The sequence below is a fragment of the Paroedura picta genome, chromosome 1, assembly GCF_049243985.1.
Source record: "Paroedura picta isolate Pp20150507F chromosome 1, Ppicta_v3.0, whole genome shotgun sequence".
Taxonomy (NCBI): domain Eukaryota; kingdom Metazoa; phylum Chordata; class Lepidosauria; order Squamata; family Gekkonidae; genus Paroedura; species Paroedura picta.
Window position 1 is genome coordinate 99,966,521 of NC_135369.1, and position 26,594 is coordinate 99,993,114.

The 26,594-nt window shown below is 43.3% G+C and overlaps 1 protein-coding gene across 5 annotated transcripts in view; it reads right to left on the reverse strand.

Annotated features, from left to right (window-relative positions):
- PLEKHG1 (pleckstrin homology and RhoGEF domain containing G1) overlaps positions 1 to 26,594 on the reverse strand; it is a 167,264-nt gene that overhangs the window by 121,003 nt on the left and 19,667 nt on the right. The window contains exon 1 of one of the 5 annotated variants that reach the window (XM_077349874.1): positions 2,577 to 2,641. The exons of the other annotated variants lie outside the window; for them this stretch is intronic. The gene's annotated coding sequence lies outside the window, so the exon portion shown is untranslated. Of the gene's footprint in view, positions 1 to 2,576; positions 2,642 to 26,594 lie in introns of those variants that run through there. 5 annotated transcript variants of the gene reach the window in all.

The window sequence follows — 26,594 nt, forward strand, 5'->3', positions numbered from 1 at the left end:
CCCCCATTTTAGGATTAAGCGGCAAGATTATTTTTCCTGCAAAATCCAATCACAAACTGAATGAATTAGATATAACTTGGAATGGGCACAAACAACAAAAATACAATTCAGTTTGGTTCATGCTTCATGAGCAAACCACAAACCCATTTGGCTCACATATGAACTGAAGTAGGATTGTGAGGTTCAGACTCAAAACAGCTGAGGTATGGGGACAGCCTTCTCCCATATCTCAATTTTGGGCACTAAATGGCTGAGTTGTGGGAGCAGACTGCCCCCATAACTAATCTGTTCAGATGAGGAACAGCTGAGGCATGGGGGCAGCCTCCTCCTGTGGCTCAGCTATGTAAGGGTCTTGCCTCAGGGCTGGCTGCCCGAGAAAGCCCCTTTGCAATGCTGAACTGTGGAAGCAGGTTGTCCCTGTGACTCAGCTGTTTCCAATCTAAACTGCTAAGCTAGGGAGGCAGCCTACTCCTGTTGTTCAGCTGTTTAAAGCAGCCTTCTAGAGCAGCCAGCCCCAGACTCAGAGCCATTTAAACCAAACAGCTAAGCTGTTTTTTTTTTTTTATGAAGAGCAGAAAGCAGGATTTTAAATCCCTAGTTTCTGCTCTTCATGAACTGCCACAACCTGCATCAAAGCTTATGAAAATTCATAGTGGTTCTTCAGTTTCTAACCACTGCTTCACAAACCATGACCCAGTTAAAATTTGTGATGAACTGCTTGTACATAGATATAAATGTATATTTATGAATAGTTTTGTACAATTACATCTATATATCTCAAACTATGTTCTACTCTCTATCTGTCTTTTAATGTGCGTACTCTTCTAACAACTGTACTGCTTTATCAAAACAGGTATTTTTCAAAACTGCATGAAGAATATGAGAGAATATGGCACTAGGTATGGGAAAGTTTGCCAGTCTACACTTCCTGTCCACAGCTGTCCATATTTCTAGGAACACTGGATCAAAGCAGCTTCTGGGAATTCTGGAGCAAAGAATTCTGGATGCTCTGGGGGGGGGGACTCATGCAGCTCATGCAGTTTAACAGCTGGGATGGAACAAATAACTTGTGTAGAAGAGGACCCTGATACATATCACTATGCTTTCCCTTGCCCTAGTTCCACTCAGTGTAGCACGCCTACTGGCTGGCTGGCTGACTGACTTTCTCATTTATGAAGCTCTTCTCAATTTTCCTTCAGTCACTCTGAATTGCTCATGTAAGAGATTAGCTGCACAAAAGTCAGATGGCTAATTCCACTTATGAGGCAGAGTTATATTTCTCAAGGTAACAGCACTAGCTCAGTTTTCTCAAAACAAAACATTAAAAAACCCAAGCAACCCACCTCCCTGCAGCTTTTGAATAAGGAAAAACAAAACTGCAGTCTATTAGGAACTGCCAATTCTGGGGGACACGGGAATCCACCCCTTTCACATTTACATCCATGCTAATCCAATTCAACACAAGAACATATAAAATCACTCATGTGGCTAAATTCTTAATCAAATGAGATTTTCTACAAATTGAAAGGTCCCATTTTAAAACGTCCTAATATTTAGGGCTATGTTTTATAGCTGCTCCTTTTAAAGGAGCAGTATGCCTGATATTGAGATTGAGTGTGTAAATATCACAAGCCAACTATCAAGAATCTAGTTAAGCTGGTCTGAAACCAGACACAATGTTGATACTAACCTGTTAGCATTATAGAAGTTCCCTTCCTGTATTTAGAAAAGGCACATCTAAGCATTTTCAATTGATGTCTTTGAAGCAGAATGTTCTGTTTATGTCTACAATATGCATTTGAGGTATCCAAAGTAATTTCTGGGTCTTAGGGAGGTACATGGCAACAAATTAGAGAACTCTTGGAGGTACATGATATATAATAAATGCAACCCTTTGGTCTTTAGGCTGAATTCCAAAGCACAGCACATTGCAAAGGTTCACAAAACCCTCCCTCCTTCCCAGGAAATAGTGCATTTTACAGGACCTGTACTGTATTTACTCAGGGATTTGTCAGTACTTGGCACAGCTGAGAGATTTTCTCAAGTGCTTTATAAATAGAGAATGAGTATATTCAAATAAGTTCTGTGAACGTGTTATTCCCAACCAAGCCTTGCTGAACAAAGTTACCCAGTGCACAGCAACAGACAACTCTGTCCACATTATGTAATGCAATACCCTATTCATAAACAATCCATGTACTTCTGCCAAGAGACTCCAGAGTAGGTTCCCTTTAAACATGACTCATGTGCATAATAGTGCAGTTAAAACTAGGTCATCAGGAACAGGATGGTTGTGAGCCAAGGAACCAATTAAGAAAACAAATTATAGCAGAGAGGTGGGATCACGTTATAGTGCCAGAAACACATAAAGCTAAGTCAGAAAAAAGGTTCATTTCATTCAGAATTTGTTCTCTCATAGATTATTGAACAGCAACAGATTACTACTGATAAAAGGAAAAGAAACATACACCCTATGCTAATTTTGTTATATGGATATATAATGTTGCCGTCCTTTTTCTTTATCTCCCCACATGTGGCACTATAAGAATATGCAAATGGTTTCTTCTTATGTGTACCTCTATTTTATACCTTCACCGGTCTGAGTAAATGCCAGCCATTTCATTTCACCAAATATGCTTCTATCTGTACTAACAGCAGCATTCCTCAGAAGGAAGATGGCAGGCTTCTTGCAGCTGTAACCTATAGTGTTTAGTCTCCATGGCAACTGTGGTTTGTAGAAGTTTTTCTGCTGAATCTGCAGCCTGCCAAGCACCACGGTGATAAAACTCAAATGTGGAAGGGCAGCCATTCAGCCAAAAGCATTCATTTCCCCATGTCTTTCCCATGCGAATGCTTTCAAATCATTTATTGATAACAAGCTCTATTTCCTAAATTTTTCAGTGCAAAAATGTGTGTTAATTCTGAATGAATCAATGCAACTGTATCCCACATGTTTACTCATAAACCTCAAATGACTTTATTTTTCTGTCAGCTTTCAGCATAAAATAGATTTCTTTTTCATGGATGCAGAAAGAGAAAAGGGCCTTATTTAATGTCCATTTTTGCAACTCATGCAAGTTACGAAAACCTTCAGTGAGCAGTGGGCATAGCTCCACAGCACATTTGAGCCCCAGTCTGCAACCACCCCATGTATTTTGTTTTCATCACAATTCCACTACAAACCTACTGTAGCTTGTCTCATTGTAGTGGAAACTCTATGTGAAAATGACTGCCACAAGCATTCACTGGGGTGGCCAACATGTGACAGAAAAGAGCAGTCCCCTAAACATGGTCAGGGAACACCTTTAGCACAGCCTCAGAAGAGATACAGTACAATAGCTCCCCATAGTATAGAACAGTGTTTTTTGGAAATTGTGTGTATGAACTTAAATTTATTCTCCTTTCATTTTCTGTGGAAATTTCATTGTTGCTGTGGACACACAGGCAAAACAATGATTTCAAAATGTTGGTTACAATGATATCCCTTTGATTTAGCTACATGCTCAACATTTCACAAATAAAAGTTCTAGAAAAATATTTACTTTTTATGGGAGGTCAAGAGGAAAATGTAACTTTTTTCCAGAAGGATGCCAGATGTTTAGTTTCTTGTGCTTCAAAATGATACTACTGCTGATAAATATCACTTAGTCACTGTTTTTAAAAGATTCATGTTTCATTTCCTTTGCTTTAAAGATCCACATCACAAAATTACAAACAAGTATTCAAGTTTGTGTTGAAACCATCCGATACAATTCTGTAAAGGGAGGCAGAGAGAATGTATCACCTCAGCACCAGCATCATAGTTAATGTATTTAAATATAAATGCTGTGATGAGCAATCATCTCAATATGTACTTAATATTTCTATCCCATGGATTTGTAGTTAACAAACTGTATCAAAACAAGACACATACATCATAAAAATATAGTCCGTTTTGAATACTTGGGGCTGGTTGGCCAATTTAACTCTGAGTCCTACGTGAACTGTAATCCAAGTACAAATCACAGGCAAAAGGACCATTCTGCCTTTATCAATGGAGATGGTAGTTAAAGTGCACACTCGAGTAGTGTACATCTTCTTTTATGCAAATGCCCCCCCCCCCCAGTTATGCAACAGGAAAGCTTTGAGAAGGCTGGGAGGAAAGAACACCCTATGTTGTCTTGTAGTGCTTTAGGATGCTTTGGGCTGATCCTGCGTTGAGCAGGGTGTTGGACTAGATGGCCTGTGTGGCCCCTTCCAGCTCTATGATTCTGTGATTCTGTAGTGGTTATAGAATTCCCCAAAGGAAGACATGTCAGGATGCAGGGGGATGCGTTAGCATTAAAGGCAAACGTATTTTTATTTATTTATGTATTTATTTTATTTTAATTGGATTTTTATACCACCCATTTTTTGCGGTTCTGGGTGGTTTACATGCAACACTGCATAAATTTACATGGAAGATTATAACAATCTATAACATTATACAATTTTCAATAGAATATCACAGTCTATCAGTAACAATCTGTAACCGCTCGGTGAACGGTATCATATTTGGTTAAGGGCTTGGGGGGCAGAGAGTGGGTGGGGCCGGGCCAGGTGAGGGCCCAATTGGAAGGTGCTTTGAAATTGAATCTGTTGTTGTGGGCTTAAACATTACAAATCCACAGAGTATTCACTATTCTGATCCTATACCTATTGTCAACTTGGATATATCAGTTACCAAGTTATAGTCTATCTATCTGCAACTTTCAATAAAATACCTGTCTGATTCTGCCATGTCCCATTCAAGAGTATTACTGAAAAGCCAACCTTGGTAGTGTGCTTTTTCATGTACATTTCTCTGAGATTTCTGTATGCATCGTGTTTGTTTAATACTCTGTATTATCTAAAAGGTAAAGGTATCCCCTGTGCAAGCACCGAGTCATGTCTGACCCTTGGGGTGACGCCCTCTAGCGTTTTCATGGCAGACTCAATACGGGGTGGTTTGCCAGTGCCTTCCCCAGTCATGACCGTTTACCCCCCAGCAAGCTGGGTACTCATTTTACCGACCTCGGAAGGATGGAAGGCTGAGTCAACCTTGAGCCGGCTGCTGGGATTGAACTCCCAGCCTCATGGGCAAAGCTTTCAGACAGCTGCCTTACCACTCTGCGCCACAAGAGGCTCATCTGTATTATCTAGTATGCATCAAAATACTGAACTTCCAGAATCTAGTCTTCAACTGTACCTAGAAGGCAAGGACAGGACAGAGTTCTAGCCAGTTGGAAGGTGCAAAGCACCCCCCCCCACCCGTGGAGCCTAAGGGCTAGGCGGGCGGTTGGCAATCTGGAGACATCACTCCCAGTCAGCCCCTGACCATTGCAAGGAGAGGAGGTCATTAGGACTGCCAAGGGGGATGAGAACAGAGGCTTGGACAGGCTGCGCCAGCCCTTTTTGCCCCAAGGCTGTCCTAACTGCCATGTCCAACTGCGAAGCGGCTCCTGATTGGGCCCTCCGAGTGTCCATCCAGGGCCAAGCAGCCAATGGGGAGGCGCACAAAGTGCCTTCCGATTGCCCCCTCACCAGGACAGACCAAAATTCCATTCATCCAACCCAGTCTGGCTGCCAGTCTGCTCCTGACCACCAAAGGGAGAGGTGGTCAGTAGGGCTGCCAAGAGGGATGAGAACAGAGGCTTGGACAGGCTGTGCCAGCCCTTTTTGCCCCAAGGCTGTCCTAACTGCCATGTCCAACTGCAAATGGCCTCAGAACCCTGACAGAGCTGGCAGGAGGCTGCAGAGTGCTCCCCCTCCCCCCTCCCCCCTCCCCCCCTTCAGGCCTGCTGCGAAGGAGCCCCTGACAGGCCCTGACTGAGGGAAGGAGGCCTTTCCAAGAGCAATGCAGGGGAGCCTGAGGGCCTTCCTTTTGAGGGGGGGAACGTTCCCCTTCTGGCAAACAGATGGCTGACAGGGAGGCCACAGAAAAGCCCCTTCTCACTTAAAATACTGCTCTGGCCGGGGGTTAGACACAGCCAAGCCATGTGTCTTTCTTCTTTGCAACTCTCTGCAGATTTGAGGCCACTGCACAGCGTTATTCTGCAGAGGAAGCTGGCTCTTTTGTCTCCTGTTTCATCTGCACAACAACCCTGTGCAGTAGGCCTCAAGTCTTTCAATTCAACATCAACCTGTGTGGGAAGCCTTAAATGTTTCTTCTCTACCACAACCCTGTCCAAAGTAGCCCTTTCTGCCTGGGGAGCTGATCTTTATACTCTGCAGGTGAGCTGTAATTCCAGGAGCTCTCCAGGCCACACCTGGAGGTTGGCTACCCCTGAGTTGGAAATCTTCCTGGAGGTTTGGAGGAGAAGAGCAACCATGAAAGAAGCATGTGGGCACATAACATTTTATCAACTGTGAAAAAATGGAGACAGAAGGAGCAGGGTAGACATCTGTGTACTGTGACTACACAGGGGGTCATTTCAATGTCTGTGGCCTAATTCACACAAGAAGGGAAATGACGCAGAACTGGGAGGAAATGGTTGCCATGTAACCTCCCCCTAAGTCTGATTTTCCCTTCACAAAATCCAGTCTGATTTTCCCTTCACATATCTGAAGACATGGCTCTGGAAAGCTCATCTGTAACCGCTATGCCATAATTCCCAAAGGTCAGTCCTCTCCCACACTCCAACATTCCAAACCATAGGTTCTTGACACCCATCTCTCCACACCGATGCCCTCATTTGTCACCATGCCACCACAACCTCCCACACAACACACACATTCAACGCCATGCCTTTACAGACTGAACAACTCTTCCCCTTCCTCTTCCCACCGCCAAGCTCTAATGCCCTTTGTATTCCTGGATACAACGGGCTTTGCCCCTAGTTACAACGTAACATGAATACCAGCAATATGTGGGATGTTCTCACCACCATCACTATTTCCTGCGCATTAAATCCAGCAACGGAGGTATATGTTACCTGTACTATTTTGTTGTTTCCTGGAAACCGCCCTGAGCCTTCGGGGAGGGCGGTATAGAAATATAATAAATAAATAAATACATACATACATACATACATACATACATTACATACATAAATACATAAATACATAAGTAGTACAATGGAGAATGGGAAAGAAAGAATTGCATCTTGTGCTGCTGTGCATCCAGCAGTGACTACTATGATGGCTTGTAAATGAAATCTCAAAACATATATGTGCGATAATAATTTAGACTTGCATGGAAAATTAAGAGACAGCTTAGTGTAGTGGTTAGGAGCGCGATTCCACGCTCCCCCACATGCAACCAGCTTTGTGACCTTGGGCTTGCCATAGCCCTGATAAAGCTGTTCTGACCGAGCAGTAATATCGGGGCTCTCTCAGCTTCACCTCCCTCACAGGGTGTCATTTGTGGGGAGAGGAAAGGGAAGGTGACTGTAAGCCACTTTGAGACTCCTTCTGGTGGAGAAAAGTGGCATATAAGAACCAATTCTTCTTCTTCTTCAAAACATTGTATGAGGATCTGAATATCAAAATAACAACTGTTGAACTGATGAAAGTTAGATTCATTATGAACTTGATTCATTCGATACATCCTTAGAGTTAGCAGACCAAGAAGAGCCTTTTCTTCAAACTTCATAGATTTCCTTTCTTGTACTTGCCATTTATTTAAATAACGCATGTGTCATACTTTAAATAAGAGCCAGTACAGTGTAGTGGTTAGACGGCTGAAGTAGGACCTAGGAGGTTCCCATGTTCAAATCTCCATTCTGCCATAGAAGATTGTTGGGTGACCTTGTGCTTATCACACTCATACCGAACCTTCCTCACAGGATAAAATGGAAGAAAGGAGAATGATGCAGACTATTTCAGGTCCCATGGGGGAGAAAGGTGAAGTATAAATGAAATAAATTCAGATGCAAAATGTACTTTCTGTAATTATAGCATGAGGAAAATAAACAGCGTTTCGATATTAAATTGAAAGAAGTAAACATTTTTCTGAATATTAAAGTGACAGGCACAAAGTGTTTATAATATATATTCACAGAGGGCCAAAGTATAAAGTTAATTTTACATAGACTTGAAAACAAAAATGAAGAGGAATTTTGGGAACGGTTGTCTAGCTTGATCTCAATTAATTCTATATGTTTATCCCCCATTATTGGCTGGTGCCATGACCAATATTTAGCTACTGCTTAACTTTTGACAACAGATGCAAAGTTAAGCTCAAAAGTCCATGTGGCCAGGCTTCAGCATTTGAAAGGCCACTCAACATATCTTTGGGGTCATTTCCCAATTATGTCATTTTTATCCAAGAGATTTTACCTCTCTGTAAGATCACAAAGTAGGAACAAGTTTTACAACTACATTCTCATAACTCGGTCCTGTCACGCTCAGGTTCTCCAACCAATAATCTTGTTGAGTCCTGGTGATACATATTGTATTAAGATATACATATTGTGTTTTGATGTTATCAAACAACAATAAAAACAGAAAAAAGACATACAAAGAGATGAGGGTTTACACATATAATTTCCGAGAATATTATGGAATAAAACTCCATAATACTTCTTATGTTACTTCTTAACATAGGCATGGAATATGCATGTTTCCCAAATGATCCTGATAGGACACCACAAGACTCTGTCTCTTCCTTTCTCAGCATGTACACAGACAGTACACCAGGGCATTGTGCACATTTGAGGCCTTTTTTATTTAGTTATTTAATTTATATATCGCCCTCCCTGTGGAACAGCTCAGATTCTCCCATGTCTCCAGGCAGAACTCTTGCCCTAAAGTGAGCAAGTAGCTTGAGTTCCATACATTCAGGGTAGCTGAGTTCACACACCTCCAAGTCATAGGGCATAGGGGACTTACTGACAGCAATAAGAGCCTTATGCCTGTGTTGGTGGTGGTGTCACTTCAGGCATAGATTGGAAATGATGTTATACAGTTGCTGGCAATATGAGGTGATCTGGTATTTGGGCAAAACTCTATGGTAGAAACTATTTTTACCATTGAGTTTTTGTCCAAATACCAGAGCATCTCATGTTGCTGGTGACTAAATGATCACTTCCAGTGCATATTAGAAATCACGTCACTGCATTCTCAGTGACACTGGCCTAGGACTCTTCTTTCTTCCATAAGTCCCCCTTCCAGCCAATTGACCAACAGGAAGGAACAATGCCCAAGGCGGGGGAGCCATCACTCCCACAGGGGGGCTCAGAACCCTACATAAACTGGAGGCAATGGGTGGGATAATTACCATTTAGCACTATGGAGATCATCATGTACAGAACCTGTAACCACACTAGGAATCATGATGTCCTTGGTATTTTAATACCCTAGCTTTAACATATGAATATTATAGCATAGTGTATGGCCCCTATCTGTATCTCGGGCTTGTACTCAACTATTTTTGTGCTACATTTAATGTACAATTATTGTACTTACAATTAACATGCATGCAATTAAGCTACTTTAACTCCATTAAAAAGATTAATCATATTCAATACAGAATTTTTAGGGCCATCCAGCACAACATAAGTAAGTCACCCATTCAAGCTTTATAAATCTATCTGCTAGCAATACCTATGTCACCAAAACCAAACATATGCACCTCTATTGAAAAAGATATCTTGAAGAAATTCCATCAGATTCCGCTACAGGATGCTTAAGAATAACAGCAGATGTGAAATATTCACAAGTGCCCATTCATTTCCTTTCTGTCAGCAAACATAAGAAGTCCTCAATTAAGAATCTCTATTGGATACAAAAGGAAATGTACACATTTCCCTCATCATTTGACTATAACAATAGAAAATGTCACAGGAAAAGAACAATCAACTTCCCTGCAACTAACAAGCAAGCTTACATGTTTTGTTTTATTAACTTGTTTTACTCTGTTATGAAAATGCCTTTAGCAACATTTCCAAAACTAAGAACAGCTGGGTTTCCAGATGATGTGTATGGATAATGTTTTTTTCATCCATCCAGGTCAACTCTCAACCTCTGTATTACATTTCATTAGATTAAAAGGTTATTTAAGTACTAGTAAAAAAGCTAATGGCAGAAAGTGAAGAGGAACTAAAGAGCCTGTTGATGCGGGTGAAGGAGGAGAGTGCAAAAGTTGGCTTGAAACTCAACATCAAGAAAACAAAGATCATGGCATCCGGCCCTCTCAATTCCTGGCAAATAGATGGGGAAGAAATGGAGATAGTGACAGATTTTATTTTCCTGGGCTCCAAGATCACTGCAGATGGGGACTGCAGCAAAGAAATTAAAAGACGCTTGCTCCTGGGGAGGAAAGCTATGGCAAATCTAGACAGCATCCTAAAAAGCAGAGACATCACCCTGCCAACAAAAGTGCATTTAGTCAAGGCTATGGTATTCCCAGTTGCAATGTATGGCTGCGAGAGTTGGACCATAAGGAAGGCCGAGCGTCAAAGAATTGAGGCTTTTGAACTCTGGTGCTGGAGAAGACTCTTGCGAGTCCCTTGGACTGCAAGGCGAACAAACCGGTCAGTCCTAGAGGAGATCAACCCTGACTGCTCTTTAGAAGGCCAGATCCTGAAGATGAAACTCAAATACTTTGGCCACCTCATGAGAAGGAAGGACTCCCTGGAGAAGAGCCTAATGCTGGGAGCGATCGAGGGCAAAAGAAGAAGGGGACGACAGAGAGTGAGGTGGCTGGATGGAGTCACTGAAGCAGTAGGTGCAAACTTAAATGGACTCCGGGGAATGGTAGAGGACAGGAAGGCCTGGAGGATCATTGTCCATGGGGTCGCGATGGGTCGGACACGACTTCGCACATAACAACAACAACAAAAAAAGCCCATTGTATCCGAAATACAATGGGCGCTAGCAGACTGGGGCAGAATAAAAGGTGGCTTACCGTTGAGCGGTTGGGTTCCCTGGTGGCGTCTTCTGGCTGGCGGCCATTTTCTTTACGGAGGCGGCATGTGCCGGGCCGCTAGGGGCCTGGGGAGCTGTTTTCTCCCTCCCACCCCCCCGATTTGGAAAAAAGCTCCCCAGGCCCCGGGGAAGGCGCTCCGCGACTCCGCGAGCTGCGGAGCGCCTTTCCCGGGCCTTGGGGAGCCTTTTTCCTTCCCCCCCGTTGTGAAAAAAAGCTCCCCAGGCCCCGGGGAAGGCGCTCTGTGGCTCTGCGAGCTGCGGAGCGCCTTCCCTGGGGCTTGGGGAGCCTTTTTCCTTCCCCCCCGTTGTGAAAAAAAAGCTCCCCAGGCCCCGGGGAAGGTGCTCTGTGGCTCTGCAAGCCGCAGAACGCCTTCCCCGGGGCTTGGGGAGCCTTTTTCCTTCCCCCCCATTGAGAAAAAAGCTCCCCAGGCCCCGGGGAAGGCGGTCCGCGGCTCTGCGAGCTGCGGAGCGCCTTCCCCGGGGCTTGGGGAGCCTTTTTCCTTCCCCCCCATTGCGAAAAAAAGCTCCCCAGGCCCCGGGGAAGGCGCTCTGTGGCTCTGCGAGCCGCGGAACGCCTTCCCCGGGGCTTGGGGAGCCTTTTTCCTTCCCCCCCGTTGCGAAAAAAGGTCCCCAGGCCTCGGGGAAGGCGCTCCGCGGCTCTGCTAGCCATGGAACGCCTTCCCCGGGACTTGGGGAGCCTTTTTCCTTCCACCCCATTGCGAAAAAAAGCTCCCCAGGCCTTCTCCCGGCTGGCGGAGCGGCCTCGCGGCGTCGTAGACGCCGCAAGGCCGCTCCGCGGGCTGGGAGAAGGCGGCCAGGCCCCCCCGCCCCCCGAGGCTCTCCAAAGCCTTCTCCCGGCCAGCGGAGCGGCCTCGCGGCGTCGTAGACGCCGCAAGGCCGCTCCGCCGGCTGGGAGAAGGCGGCCAGGCCCCCCCGCCCCCCGAGGCTCTCCCAAGGCTTCTGCCGGCCAGCGGAGCGGCCTCGCGGTGTCTACGATGCTGCGAGGCCGCTCCGCCGGCCGGGAGAAGGTGGCCAGGCCCACCCGCCCCCCGAGGCTCTCCCAAGTTTTCTCTCGGCCGCTCCGCCGGCCGGGAGAAGGCTGCGCGGCCAACCGCTCACCCGTGGCTGTCTGCGCGGCTCGGCTGAAGCAGGCAATGGGGAGCCGCGCGAATTGCCTGCTTGGGGCGGAATGGACACTTGGAGGGGCCAATCAGGAGCCGCTTCGCGGCTCCTGATTGGCCCCTCCGAGTTTTTATCCCGGACAGGGCCCGCCCTAACTCCTCCCACAGTGCCCTTACTGCTTTATTCAGTCCGTGGCGCTCCGCACCACGGGGCTGTTTAAAGATACTGAGTAACGTTTGATAGGCTCAGGTATTGCTTCTGTTGTGTGAAGAGGTGCTAGCTCTGTTGGAAAACACCTAGAAATTTTTGCGATGGCAGCTGGGGAGGCGTGTAGGGGAGTACCCTACGCAGGATATATTGCCACTGAGCCAAAGGGGAACTGATTTTCTCCAGGGGAACTATCTCTCAACTGGAGATCAATTGCGATTCTGGGAGAACGCTAGGTCCCCCTGAAGGTTGGCAACCCTAGTTTGTGTGCTAAGCTGTTTCCAAAAGTTGCAGAAAGAACACTGTAAGCAAGTAGAAAAACAATAACTCAACATTTTGTGCTAATCATTATTTATTTATTTATTTGATTTCTATACCACCCTTCCATATGGCTCAGGGCGGTTTACATACAACATCAACAATTTGTGATTACAGAACCAGAAGCGGGGATGCACAATACTTGCTAGGAGGGATCCCTCTTCCTTTTTTTAATTGCCCCTCTATCACCGCTCCATCCTCAGGGCCACTGTGGTTTATTCCCCCTCCCCTCAGTAATAACTTGAGCAAACACAGCCCAGCTCCTGAGTCTAGCCTGCCACAGCTTCTCCTCCTCCACTGCCACTGCTGATGCTTTATCACATCACCAATGGTCACCCACTACCACAACCCTTGCCACCCCTGAGCATCTCCCAGCCTCCACTACTTGGTCCACTGTCATCCCCAAGGCTACCATCGTACTACCATCGCCAACAATTCCAGCAGCACCACCACAGCTCCCTGTCAACCATCACAGCATGTATCCACTGATGTCAGCCCAATGTGGCTTCCTCCCCCTATCATTGCACCTTCTACAGCCAGCTCTGCCAGGCCTAGTGTGGCTTCCCTCTCACAGGTGCCACTGCTCTTCCCTCCTGGCCTTCTTCCTCTTACTTCTCTATCAGTTCTGCTGCTGCCAGATCTGGCATGGCTCACTGCTGCTGTTGCCAGGCCAGCATTAGATTCTGGCCACTATCATCAACATGGAGTAAGAGGTAGGTAGTTGTATAGTCTCTGTGCATGCACAGACAATGTATTTTATTTGGGGAGAATTTAACTCCTCAATGTATTATTTAAATTTATTTATTTATTTAATTAATTTTTCACTTTTATATACCACACTCCCCGAAGGCTCAGGGCCGTTTACATGGAACTGAAGAAACTATACATGAAACATTACATATAACTAATTATAACATTAATATTGACTGATAATAACAAAGTAACTGTATAACATTAAACAATGATAATGCAACAGGTCCAGGAGTCTTGGTGGATTTCCGGGGGGGGGAGAGGGAGAGGGGGGCAGGGGCCCTGCTGATGTTGTTGATTGACTGTGCCTGGCCTCAGACAAATGCCTGGTGGAGGAGGTCTCTTTTGCAAGCCCTGTTGAACTGCTTTAGCTTCGTCAGGGCCCTTATCTCCTCTGGGAGCTCATTCCACCAGGTGGGGGCCAGGCCAGAGAAGGCTCTGGCTCAGGTTGAGTCCAGGCGGATTTCTTTAGGGCCAGGGACCATCAGCCAGTTGGTGGTGGCGGAGCGTAGAGCTCTTTTGGGGGCATAGGCATGGAGGCGGTCCCTCAGGTACACTTGGCCCTGACCGCGTATGGCCTTGAAGGTAATTACCAGAACCTTTAGCCTGATCTGGAATTCAACTGGCAATCATTGCAGCAATTTAATCTCTTTAGCCTCTGTGTGAATCCCAATCCATGGATTTGACTATCTGCAGATTGGGGCCACATATGGCTATTAGAATATAAGACTCACCAAAAACAGTAACAGGAATAGACACTGAGGCCACAAACCAAGCCACCTTTCCCTTGGAGTGTGCCCTACTGAACACAGGCATGGGGATACAAATTTGTTTTTTTTAAATCAAAAATTCATCATGAACATATATCGACAATTGCCTATTATTAAGAAGAAGAGGCTTAATCTTAAGAAATAAGAATTCCCAGGATTCTCACATCAAAACTTATTTGAAGAATAAGCCTAGCTGTATGTCAGGTCTCCCTTTCTCTTTATTACATCAATAGGTCCTTTTAACAGCTACATAGTGCAAGGGATTGAACTAGATGACCATGGGTGGTCCCTTCCAACTCTGTGATTCTATGATTTCATATCATACCATATCACATCATCATATATATGAATAAAATAAACATCTTATCTGGCAAGAATATCCATTATTGGGGAGTTGCTCTATGCATAGAAACGCAGGTTGCTCAAATAGGAATAACAGGTGTTTTGGATCTTGATCCAGAAGGTAAGTCTCTCCAAAGAGACAAGGAAAAACAGAAAAATAGCTTTCATGCTGACATAATGATAACAGTTGACAAACCTGTAGCATCATCTCAAGAGATTTATTTACAATTAATTTTAGAAAAACCATATAATGAAATTATTTTAAAGAAACCACAATTACTTTTGAAGAACATTGTTAGACATGATTGGCAGCACCATGCAGGAATGCAATATATTTACAAAAATTCAGTAATTTATTAATAATTTAATGTATAGGAATATGCATGCACTCACACATAGACCCCCATAGGGCAGAAGATGATGCACAGAGAATACTGTATGCACAAGCAAGCAAGTTAAATAGACTAGTCTCCCACGCTGAAATCAGTGACTCTTAAAGAAACATACCGAAGTCCACTAGTGAAGATCAAATGTGGCTTATAAAAAGTCTGAAAGTGACTGATTCCAAATAGGGATTTAGCAATCCATTGTACGATATAGGCCACTTTGGGCTGGAAGCTGTAGTTAAGTAATCAGGAACAGTCCTTGGGGTTATGTACTTCCCCCTGCTCCAGCCCCCCAAAGGATGTAGAAGACAGCACAAATCTGCAGCTTGTTCATGTGAACATCCCCTACCACATTTAAATAATCAGCATAATTGAATCTGTAGGGGCCCTTTGGACACATATTCCACAGTTAGGGACTGCCTGTAAAACAAAGGATGATCCTGAAAGATCAGCCTTAACATTGCACTAAGCAAAACAGTCCCTCATGCAAAGTGGTCACTGGCATTTTCAAAATACACACACTGCATATCAAATGCATGCTTTGAATTCTTGTAGCAACTGCCTAGATCAGTTGCTTCTCTAATACATACAAAGGAGAGCTTGCAGGGATACTGGGCATTAGCAGTGACAATTACTTGTTTTCAGATTACTAGTTTAAAACATGTAAAACAAAGAACCCAAAACCGAATGGTGTTATCAATACTTAATCAGAACAAATATTAGCACTGTCATATTCTCAATCCGTATATGTCACAAAATGAATATAATTGAAAGCAAAAAAAAAAAACTTATACTTCAGCAGACTCAGGAATTAACTGAGGAATTGTTGCTTATTTGGTAGTTCTGCAAATAATTACAGTTCAGATTAAAGCCATAGAAACTCAGTATCTGACACAACTAGAGAATAAAACCCATTTTATTCAGCCAAGTCACACTACAAATATTTGATTCATTTTGACATTATAAAGACAGATTTACAAAAATAAAACCAAAAGGGAGTTTAGGAATTTTAAGAAATGCTTTCTCTCCAAAGCCTAGATTATTGGGAGAACCAAGAGGATAAAAACATATATTTTAGTTCATTTAGAAAATTTACTATAAACTTCTGGCTTGCAAATATAATATTGAAAGAGTCCCTGAGCCAAAATCAGGTTGAGAATTTGGTCACCCTATGCTGAGAGTTAGATGAGCATTGCAGACCTGCCTGGATCTCTCAATAGCATTCAATATTATCAATAATGCATATGGGGAAAGGGGATCCACAGATAAGAGGGATCAAGGCCATAAAGGATTTATCATCCATCCATCCCTCTCTGTCTTTCTCTCAATCTCTTGTTTCCATTAATCCTGGAGAGGCACTGGAAGCTCTTATGACAGATTATCCAGTGATAATTTCCACTGACAGATAGGATTTTCAGCCTAGTTCCTTTTGTGGAAGAACATCCAGGGCCTTTTCACACCTGTTATATGTAGTGAATGCTTACTTTAGGTAGTTGTTATATTCTGGCCGCTCCACATGACGTTGCCAACATCCAGCATCCAAGCAGCAGACTGGTTGGTATATCCTCCATTTTAAAGCGCTAGTTGGGGAATCGCATAAAGTGGGTTCCCCAACCTAAAAAGCCCGAGCTAGAGGAGAGCAACCAGGAAGCCACCAACAAAAAATGTGCGGAGGTGAAGAAGCATTATCTCCTCCTCCAATGTCCTGCCGTCACACCTGCCTCCCTCCCCCTTCTCCTGGGGATGGGATTTTTTTTTTTAAAGCAAACTGCCTGGAGCAGTTTTTAAAGCCAAAACTTATTTTCTCCCAAAGTTGTCACACAAAGCATGCCTCTCTAAAGTTCCCCCCACCAAAATCAGGAACAAGATTTTTTTTTTTTTAAGTATCAAGACTCGTGATTCCATAAGGGGTGGTAATAAAAAAGCACTATGCATCTATGATTAGATGCAGAGGCATTTCATTGGAGAAGTATTTAATTTTTTAAAAATTAGTGGGCATCGTGGGCCCTTTAAAACATTGAGATAGGGGATTGGCTGCCTGGTTTGACTGACAAGCAGAAGAGAGTTGCATGTAAAATGCATTGCTCTCTTCTGCCATTTCCAGCAGGCAATGTGAAATGTAAGGAGTGCGAAAAGGCAGCAGATGGTAGCGAGACAGCAAGAAGGTGAGGAATGGCTGGAGGCACAATAATATTTAGCACTTTGCCATTATGCTGGGGTAACACTGTTTGTTTGTTTTTTATGTGCAGAAGTGCCCTCCATGTCTAGGAGAAAAAGTGGACACGACAGGAGTGAACGTTAAAATTTAACCTAGACAAGGCTGCTCCTGGCCTCTGCTGTTTATGTCTTAGTGATGTCCAGAATACTATAATTCAGTCTGTGTAGGGATGACACAGGGGGAAAGGCAAACTAGAAACTAATAAATAGAACAGTGCCAAAAACCAGGAGTCAATCCATAATGCAAGTGACAAACTGATGCTTAAGGTTGGCTTCAGGGAGGGAGAAGTTCCAAACTTGTATGGGAAATCATCATGAATACCTATTTGCATATTCATAACCAGATCTTATCATGTAATTGCTCTCATCAGACTGCAATTAAACATTGGGAAAGAAACAGAAATGGGGGTCATGTGACTCACTGCAGAAGATAACATGGCTGTGTGCAGGAATGGGGAAGAAATGTCTCTATATCAACAAAAAACCTGAACAAATAGATTAACTAGCACTTCTCATAGTCCCTCACATAGGCAGAGTGGAACGGAAGAAGATCCAAATGATTATATCTTGTACTTTATGATTCCTGGCACACCAGATATTATTAGGAAGTGAAAAAGAGTATGTCATCTTCTCCCAGTACTGAAACTGTGGGCCAGGAGTTGATCATACAACTACTAAACTTTGTCTTAGCCTGCTCCTCAGATTCATGTCTCATCTCTTTGTTGTGTTGGCTCCTGAACCCTTGACTCCATGACCAGGACACAGTGGTCTCAGGCATCAAATGTTCAAAAGCAAAGCCATAGTTTAGCACTTGTGTTTTACATCCTAAACTCAAAGAAATCCCTTCATGTTCACAGTGCATCTAGAGGAATGGTCTTCAAACCATGAGTCACAACTAAAAGTGACAATGATATACCACCTGCTGAGTTGCAAGCCCCTACTGAGCCATCATTTTTTGCTCCTTTCTGGAAGGACACTGTGTGCATGTGCTGAGAACAAGTGCATAACACCTATTGCCTCTCTTTGCAAAAAATGTTACAAGGAGAACACAAGGCAAAACCACTCAATGGTGGAGAGGGTTCCTCCATAGCTCTGACTTCTGACTTACTCCCTATTACAGTATACTTCATGGTGCTCAGCTTTAGTTTCATGTTCTGTCCTGGACCGTTTCCATACAAGAGCAATGCCCAGCAATTGTGTTCTTAAAGTTGTGAAAAATTCAAAATGTTTTGCACAAGAGTGAATGACATGAGGCAACATGGGCCACTTCTGAACTGTGGAATGTTTTAAGTGGGTCTGATCCTCGATTAAAAGCCCTATGGTGGAATGGGTGCTGCAAAATCAAATTCTCAAATGGTGCTTCAACATGATGTTAAACCGAGGCAAGACTATGCTGCAGAAATGGCACTGGTTTACTGTCCACAGTCCTGATGCTAGTGAAATCATAATTCTGGTTTTGTGTCCTTCTGTCACATGAACTGCCATTTTGTATGCTGGCGGTTCAGGGAGTCCTATGTGGAGGATGGACAGGTCTATACCACTGCTGTAGAGGCAGACTAGCATCCATAAGCTTTGCTAACAGAAAAACAATGATTTTTTTTTTATAAGACTGTGGATGGATAAAAAATATAGTTTGTTACTTCAAATGTAATTTCAAACACATAAACAGCAGTTTGTGCCTCTTCTTCAAACCAGCCAATGATCTGTATTGCCAGCCAATGATCTGTACACCGCCCGTTCTGGGGCAGGATGTGTCCGGGATGAGGAAGGGTCCAGATTGGACCCTTCCTCATGACAGACAATCGGAGGGACCCTCTGATTCCCTCTGATTCCCAGCCCCAGCAACTGCGAGCCGCACACAGCGCGGCTCGCAGTTGCTCCCGGCCTGACGCCCGAGGGAGCCCCCGGCAGTCGCGCAGAGCGCGGCTGCCGGGGGCTCCCTGCCCGGCGGCCAGACGCGGCGAGAGGCGCTTCGCGCCTCTCGCCATGTCAGGCCGCCACCTCTGACAGCCGCCGCAAGCCTCGACAAAGACACCGACAGCAAAGAAACATGGCCGCTGCCCACAAGACACCACCAAGGAGCCGCCCGCCGTCGCTACAGCCCTCTCACCGGTAAGCCACCTTTACTCACCCTACCCTCACCAGTCCCTCACTCTGCCCCCGCCTGCTAGCGCCCATTGTATTTAGTATACAATGGGCTTTTTTACTAGTATAAAACATAATTTATTAATTCATATATTTCCTTAAGCATGATTAGAATTGAGTTCAGTAGCATTATACAGACCAACAAGTTTTTGGGTCTAAAGTTTCAAGAGTTCCTTCAGCAGATACCTAGATTCCCATTCCATGCAGCTGGATGTCCTGCCTTCCATCAAGATCATATCAGAGGAGAGCAATGACACAGCTAGAATTGAGGCCAATAGCACCTTAGAGACCAACAAGATTTGGGGGATATAACTTTTCAAGAGTCTAAACTTCTTTTGTCAGATAGCATGGTTAAATGCGACACCTGAACTAAATCACTTTCTTCCAGTTCAGCTAGTATTCACAAATGAAAGAGATGGAGAGAAGAATGGAGACTCAGGAAGAAACTTGCACCTATTCTTGCCGTCCTCTCAGAGGGCCAATTTGTATCCTAAAAGTCAGTGCTGTAAAGCGCATAGCGTTTGTTTCAGAATGCTAGAAAATAAGATTTGGCATAGGCCCCACATAGTGAAATAAATTAGTCTTTCAGAATCAGCAGTTGATTTGCATAAGCCTCATGATGAAATACAAATATACAACAAAATTATACACACCTTACTACATCCAAGTAAAACAATTTGCTAGTAAGTGTCAGGAAAAGACTAAGCAGCAAGCTAATTTTAACCATATGAATAAGAAATGGTTACACCAATTAAATTTTATTAAGTTTGCCATTTCAGAAAAACTTCTGGCTAGAAGATTGTGGAATTTCTATCAAATATGCAATTAGTCAAAGTGATAACAACCCATCTGATCCAAAAGACTAATTCTCACCAGATGCAACTTATGGAAGGCATTATATTTAAACTTAATCAAGCCTGAAAATATTGTTGAATTCCCACTAGAGTTAGTTCACAGGAAATCAGTTAACTGTAGTAGAAGACCAGTGCCCAGCTGCAGGAATGGCTGCATACTTTGAAACTGGAAAGACGAGACATATTATGGTGGCTTATACTGGAGCAGCCCTACAAAGATGATGGACATGAAATTCAGGTAGACTAGGTGTTGCAGTAAGAAACTGGACCTCCGAAGTCTTGCCCTCAAATTAGTGCCATCCAAGAAGGGGCTTAAAATCAGCCACCACTACAATTACTCATACCTTTTTGATTGGGGGAGGATTTCTTAGCCATTTTGAAGCATAAATGCATAGAGCTGGACTACAATTACCACTGTGCTTAAGGAAACTTTTTCCAGGTTGGTCTACATATGACTGCATGGTTCAGTTGCCATTCAAGAGGCCATACTATAGAAGTGGAATGTACTAACCCTAAAGTATTTGAATACTTTGCTATTTCTTGGGACCATAGTGAGCATCAGTATTTGCTATTTCTTGTTCAAGAAACTCATTTTGATAACAAACATCAGGCCCACCACAGAGAGGAAAAGAACTGTCAAACTGATCACTGAAAGAACTGTAAAAATCAACTTTTAAAAGGAATACAACCCCAAGAAGAAAAGCCAAACAATGCTGCCCATCAGATAAAAGAAAGAAACACTAGGAGAAGGAAACAGTGAATCCCAAAGCACCCCTAAAACCCACCCCACCATGCAGCCATGCCTCAGGGGCTTTTTATTCCAGCAAAGCCAAGCCACACATCCCTAGTGGGACCCTCACTCGTATAAGCTAAGGGGGGCTTTTTCAGTGTAGAAAAATGTGCTGAAAAACTCGAGTTATACTTGAGTATATATGGTAATTAGCAATCAAAAGAAACTGAGTAAGGGTCTACTGCAGGGTTTGGTCCTCGCTCCAGTTCTTTTCTATCTAGCCACCTCTGATGTCCCTGAGACAATATCCAGGAAGTTTGCCAAAGCATGGTGATTGCAGTAAGGCACAAATCAACTGAAAGGAATGAAGAAATAATGACTAGGGACATGGAAATTTTGGCCAGCTACTACCATAAATGGCAGCTAATACTAAGTACAGAAAAAACAGAATGCTTCTGTTTCTATCTCAATAATAATCTTGGCAAGTGTGAACTGGATGTCTGCCTTAATGGCATCTGACTTACATGCAACCATACACCTAAGTACATTGGCATTACCCTGGACAGGATCTTGAGCTATAAACACCACCTTACCAATGAAACAGCAAAAAGATACGCACAAAACAGCATTCTCCCCAAATTATGTGGTACAACTTGGGATACATCTGCTACAGTTTCGGGGTTGGTGTATAGTAGAATGCTTCAGTATGGCTCAAAAGCCCCCATGTCTAAAAACTTGTTGTTCAACTCAATATAGCAATAAGAATTATCAGCACATATATTAAACCACTCCAACCTATTGGCTACCTACATTGTGCCACACTGCTCCCCCACATCTCCGATGGCAAGATGCTCTTCTTTATGAACATAGAAAGACCACCAATCTATTATCCATCTGTCACAAGAATGCGAGTGTTGTGCTTTCCAGGGGGATGTGATGGAGCTGCAATAGAGGGGATTGAAAATGTAGCTACTAGTATTTAGGGGGGTTGCCCAATCTGTCTTCATAACCATGGTTTCCACTTGGTGACATATTTTATATTATATCTTCATAGCCATTGTTCCTACTTGGTGACGTATTTTATATTACTATCTATTAATATTCCATGCTTCCGGTGTGTAACTCTACCATATGATAAATAATAAATAAATAATAGTAATAAGGTTGCTAAAGTGTTCCATATATATATTTATATGTCCATAGAATGCTGCATTTAAGACATGTTTAAAATACATATTTCTGCTTTCTTGCCACACGTGTTGTAAACCCCTTAAATTGTAATAACACCCCCACCACCACCACCAATCAATTATTTTCAAGGCAGCAGCACCTTAGAAAGAAACCTCTAAGATGTTTCTTTCAGAGTCTTGTTAAAGGTATAGGTCTGGACAGAAGGGAGACCATTTTTTAGGAGAACACTAAAAAGGTGGTTTATATGTTTGGAGTGGAAACTGCGTGCATCCAGCTGCAATTGATTTCCCGTATGGCAAAATACTGTAGGCATTCTGCTAGCTGGGACCATTACAGAGGCCTCCTACACATTACTGGGCTTTCAGACTAGGAAGGTATTCCCAGCAGCCCTTCCTTTGCCAGAATAAACAGAGTCTCTACTGATCCATCAGTCTATTTGGTATGGTTCTCTTTAAGCCATAAACAGGCAAAAAACTGTTTTTAGACAACTGTTGCATTGCCTCCTTTCTGTTAGAAACAGTAAATTACAGTACTAGGATGTTTTTCCTCCCTTTCCTGTCTGAGAGCTATACACACCTACAAAGTATAAGCAAAGCATTCCTCAGCGAGTGCTAAAAAACATGCTATGAAGCCCTTTGAAAGTGTTTACATGTTTAACAACTCAGAGAAAATCTTTTGAGTTCTTTTGAGGAACTCAAAAGGAGAAGCTTTGAGGACACCATCCTTGAATCTGAAGTTGAGAAACTCTGGGGTGAAATTTCTCCAGTTATACCACCTAGCGTGCTCTTACAATGTTGGCCAGCCACTGCTTTCAAGAAAGTTAAGCTACAAGCAGGAAAAAGGCAGGGGTCATCCATCTTTGTTTGCTATTAAGCTTTCCGAGTCCCTTTGATGGACAGAAATACACTATGCTTCTTTTTATATTTAGCATTTAATAAATAGGGTAATAGCAAAAGAAAGAAGAGACTTCAGCCTCTTGATTGCAATGTTATTACCACAGAGCTTCATTCAATAGGAATTGACCATATCTGTACCTCAGCTTTTCCAAGTGAGCACTTACTCCAGGTGAGAGAGCAGAAGACACAGCAATACTATAGGACAATGAGATCAGTTTCTTCACCCTTCTTTCTTGCATTCTGCTTTCTACAAGTCCACATCCTGACATCTGCTTAATGACCTGCACAGTATCTCTACACTTCAAAGTTCTCCACCATATATTTTCACAAATCTGTAACCCTCTTCCCCAATTCCTCTCCCTCCCCTCATCCTTCTTCTGACTGTCCACAGCTCTATCCTACTATTACTTGACAGGATTAATGACTGAATGCAGTGATGCATGGATGGAAGTATTGGGGATATTCCCAATCATTCTATTCCTACAGCATAACTTTCCTGGAATATGCTAGGAGGCTTCAGTAAGGTAGGGGCAAAAATCACTCCCTTTTTCTTCTGATGGTATAGCTGTGCCAAAAAAAAAAAGAGGCAGAAAAGCCTATTTAATCTTCTTTCCCATCTCCTCAGCAGCATCCCAAGTTCCAACATACATGGCTATTAACCCATACAGACACTAGGGCCCCATGAATAAACTTGCCCTGAGAGAAAAAGGATTCCTATGGGAGAAGGGCAACATGAAAAAGATCCTCTGATGGATTACTCTACCCAAGCCTGCACGTACTTTGCACATGTATTCCCCTAAGCTCATGTACACTATCCATGCCTCACATAACCAGAGAGTGAGATCAAAGGAGCATGGGATGCTATGGCTGACCAACATATTTTGTTTGTTTATTATCAAACATATAAGCAGGTCTGGATCATTATGTTCAGTACCTGGATTCCTCTGCACACTGTTTGGAGCTCCATGATGAAAGCAAGGTGCAGCAGTAGTACAGTCACATAAAGAATCTCCCTTCACTTACTCTGAATTCCCTCCCGGCATTTGCACAGCCAATATCTCAGTTAACTATCCCTTTTATTCCCACCCACACAACTGCCCAAATGTTCTCTGCATGTCTATTCACCCTGCCTTGTTCCTCCATTAAAATATTTCTTCTCTCTGCAGGAAGAAACATCTGCTACTAGAATAAACTAGGTCAACTTGTTTATTATGTATAATTCTTCAGAAGATGGAGCCTGCTATCTGTTGATGCCCATTACTTGAAAGGCTTTAATACTAACCTTTAACAGCAGTATGAACAGATTTTCAATGTGATTTTACAGGAAACTACAGTGCAACAAGTGCAACAAAATCACTGGCATTTAATTATCCTAGACATAGCTATGCTAATACGTAGCTGTAAAACAAACCAAGACTCCAGGGACAGTTAAAACACAAACAAAATTTATCCCAGCATAAACTGTGACTCAAAAACTTATGCTGTGGTAAATTTTTGTTAGTCTTAAAGGTGCCACTGCATTCCTTTGTTATTGTGCTTCGTAAATAAATAGTCACACTTGTGAACACTGATTACTTCAGAAGTATGGGAACTGGCAGTGCATATTATCTTAGATGTGAAAAACAACATCTACATATACATTGTAAAAGAAACCAAATATTAGAGTCCAGGCATTTTTTTTAAAGGACCCTAAAAGAAAACTAAATTTAGATGCAAAGCCGGTTTAAATATAAGTTAGGAAAAGTTTGACTGGTAACATCCAATTAATGTACAAAAACATTGACTTTAGTTGTCAGAAAGCCAGAAACATGAAGGGAGGATTCCATCATCAAACATATAGCAATTCAAATTTCTCTCTGAAGTGCTGGCTATTTCCTATCCTATAATACAGAGAATGGTGTTGAATATAAGTCTCAGGGGCCCAGCCCTCTAACTAAGGGGCTTTCCGCACCGGGATCCTTGTAGCAAATTGTTTGCTGAACAAAAAATCGCCATTTAAAATAGTGGAATTCGTTGTTATGCATACCTGCCTTTGTAGTGGAATCCAGTTGCGTTTCTATCGTTTCCCACAGGCTTCCGGTCTCGGCAAAAATCGCTAGAAAGGAAGCGCTATTGCCGAGCTCATCCCGCCCCTGGCCGTCAAGCAACCAATGGGCGGCCGTTAGCATGCTCCCAAATAGCCCCTTTCCCTTTAAGAAAGGTTTTAAAAAAAAACACACACCTGTTGCAACAAATATGCGTTGCTTCGTTGCAACGGAGAGACCCATCCAGCGGGCAGGTGTGTTTGAGCTGCCGTTTCATCATTGCCACGCTCCCCCCAAGTGAAAAAAAAAATCCCCCCCCTCACGGGCGCGATTTTCGGCCGAAAACAGTGTGAAAAATAAAGGGAAAATACATCAGCAAACGGGCTTCTCTGTTGTTTGTGCTTAGTGACTAAACAGCTCTGGGGAGGGACTGAAGCAGGGGAAGCCTCTAAACGGAGGCTCCCAGTGCATTGATCTCTGCTCGCTCGGAGAAAAAAAAATGGTGATCGCTTCGCCAGAAGATCAGAGGAGAGAGCCAGGGGGAGGGACTTTGTAGAAACCACAACAATGGTAACGCACAGAACTTTCCCGCTAGTGTTGCAGATTGGTTGCAGGAGTGTAGCGCTTTCCGGAGGGTGAATCCACTTTTGGGGATTTCCCTGAAAGCACTACAAGGAAGCGCTTTTTGCGGATCGGTTTCAGGTGTGTGGCAGATTGTCAACGACGTTGTGCATAATGGCAAAACTGTAGCATTTTCAATTGGCAACCATTGTGCGATTTTGAAGGAGTGCGGAAAGCCCCCAATTACGAGTTGCAAACACCACTGCAAAGAACAAAGCTTGTGACACTAGAAAACAGCTGATATTTATTCATTTATGTATGCATTTCTCCTCCAATAAGGACCCAAAGCAGCTTGTATCATTCTCCATTCCTCCTCCTTACAAACTTCTGAAGTAGATAAGGCTGAAATAATACAACTGATCCAAGATCCACTGGCTAGCTTTCATGGCCTTGAACCCAGAGTCTCTAGAACTTAAATCCAATACAGTTCCTCATGTTGTGATGACCCCCAGCCATAAAATTATGCAAGTGCTCTTTCACAGAAATTAAACTGAAACTGACTAATGGTGTGAAGATCCATTGTTCATGATTATATGTAAATTGTTTTTTTCCCGGGGTTTCTTAGTTCAGTTCTGTCTCTTGTCCCAACATGCTGATCCTACTCTTTTCCGCTGCTCTAGACAGACAAACACTCAATCTTGATCTACCCCACAAGGCTGTTGTGTGGATGCCCCCCCCAGCCAAGCTGCTTGCTCTGCAGCAACCCCTGAGAAAGGGTTATTCGACCCCCAAAGGGGTCCCGAACCCCAGGTTGAGAACTACTAATTTAGATGGAAATAGAGTGAAAATTGTATTAAAGGGTCACAGCATTAGGAAGGTTGAAAACCACTGCTCTAAATCTAATACGGCTTTCCTTATGATGTGTTCTGTGTACAGACTGAAAAGGAGGGAAAATAATCCTTGTTTGACACCTTTGTCAATTGTAAACCATTCTGTTTCTCCATATTCTGCCCTAACAGCAGCCATCAAAAGAATCAGATGTTGCGACATCTGTCATTTCTTGAGCCATATACCATAACAGTCTTTGTTGCACAATTTTAAGGATCACTTTACTCGTATGAGAAATTAATGCAATGAACCTATAGTTACTGCAGTCTTTGACATCTATATTTTCAGAACCTGAATATAAATTGAGAGTTTCCAGTCTGTGGACCA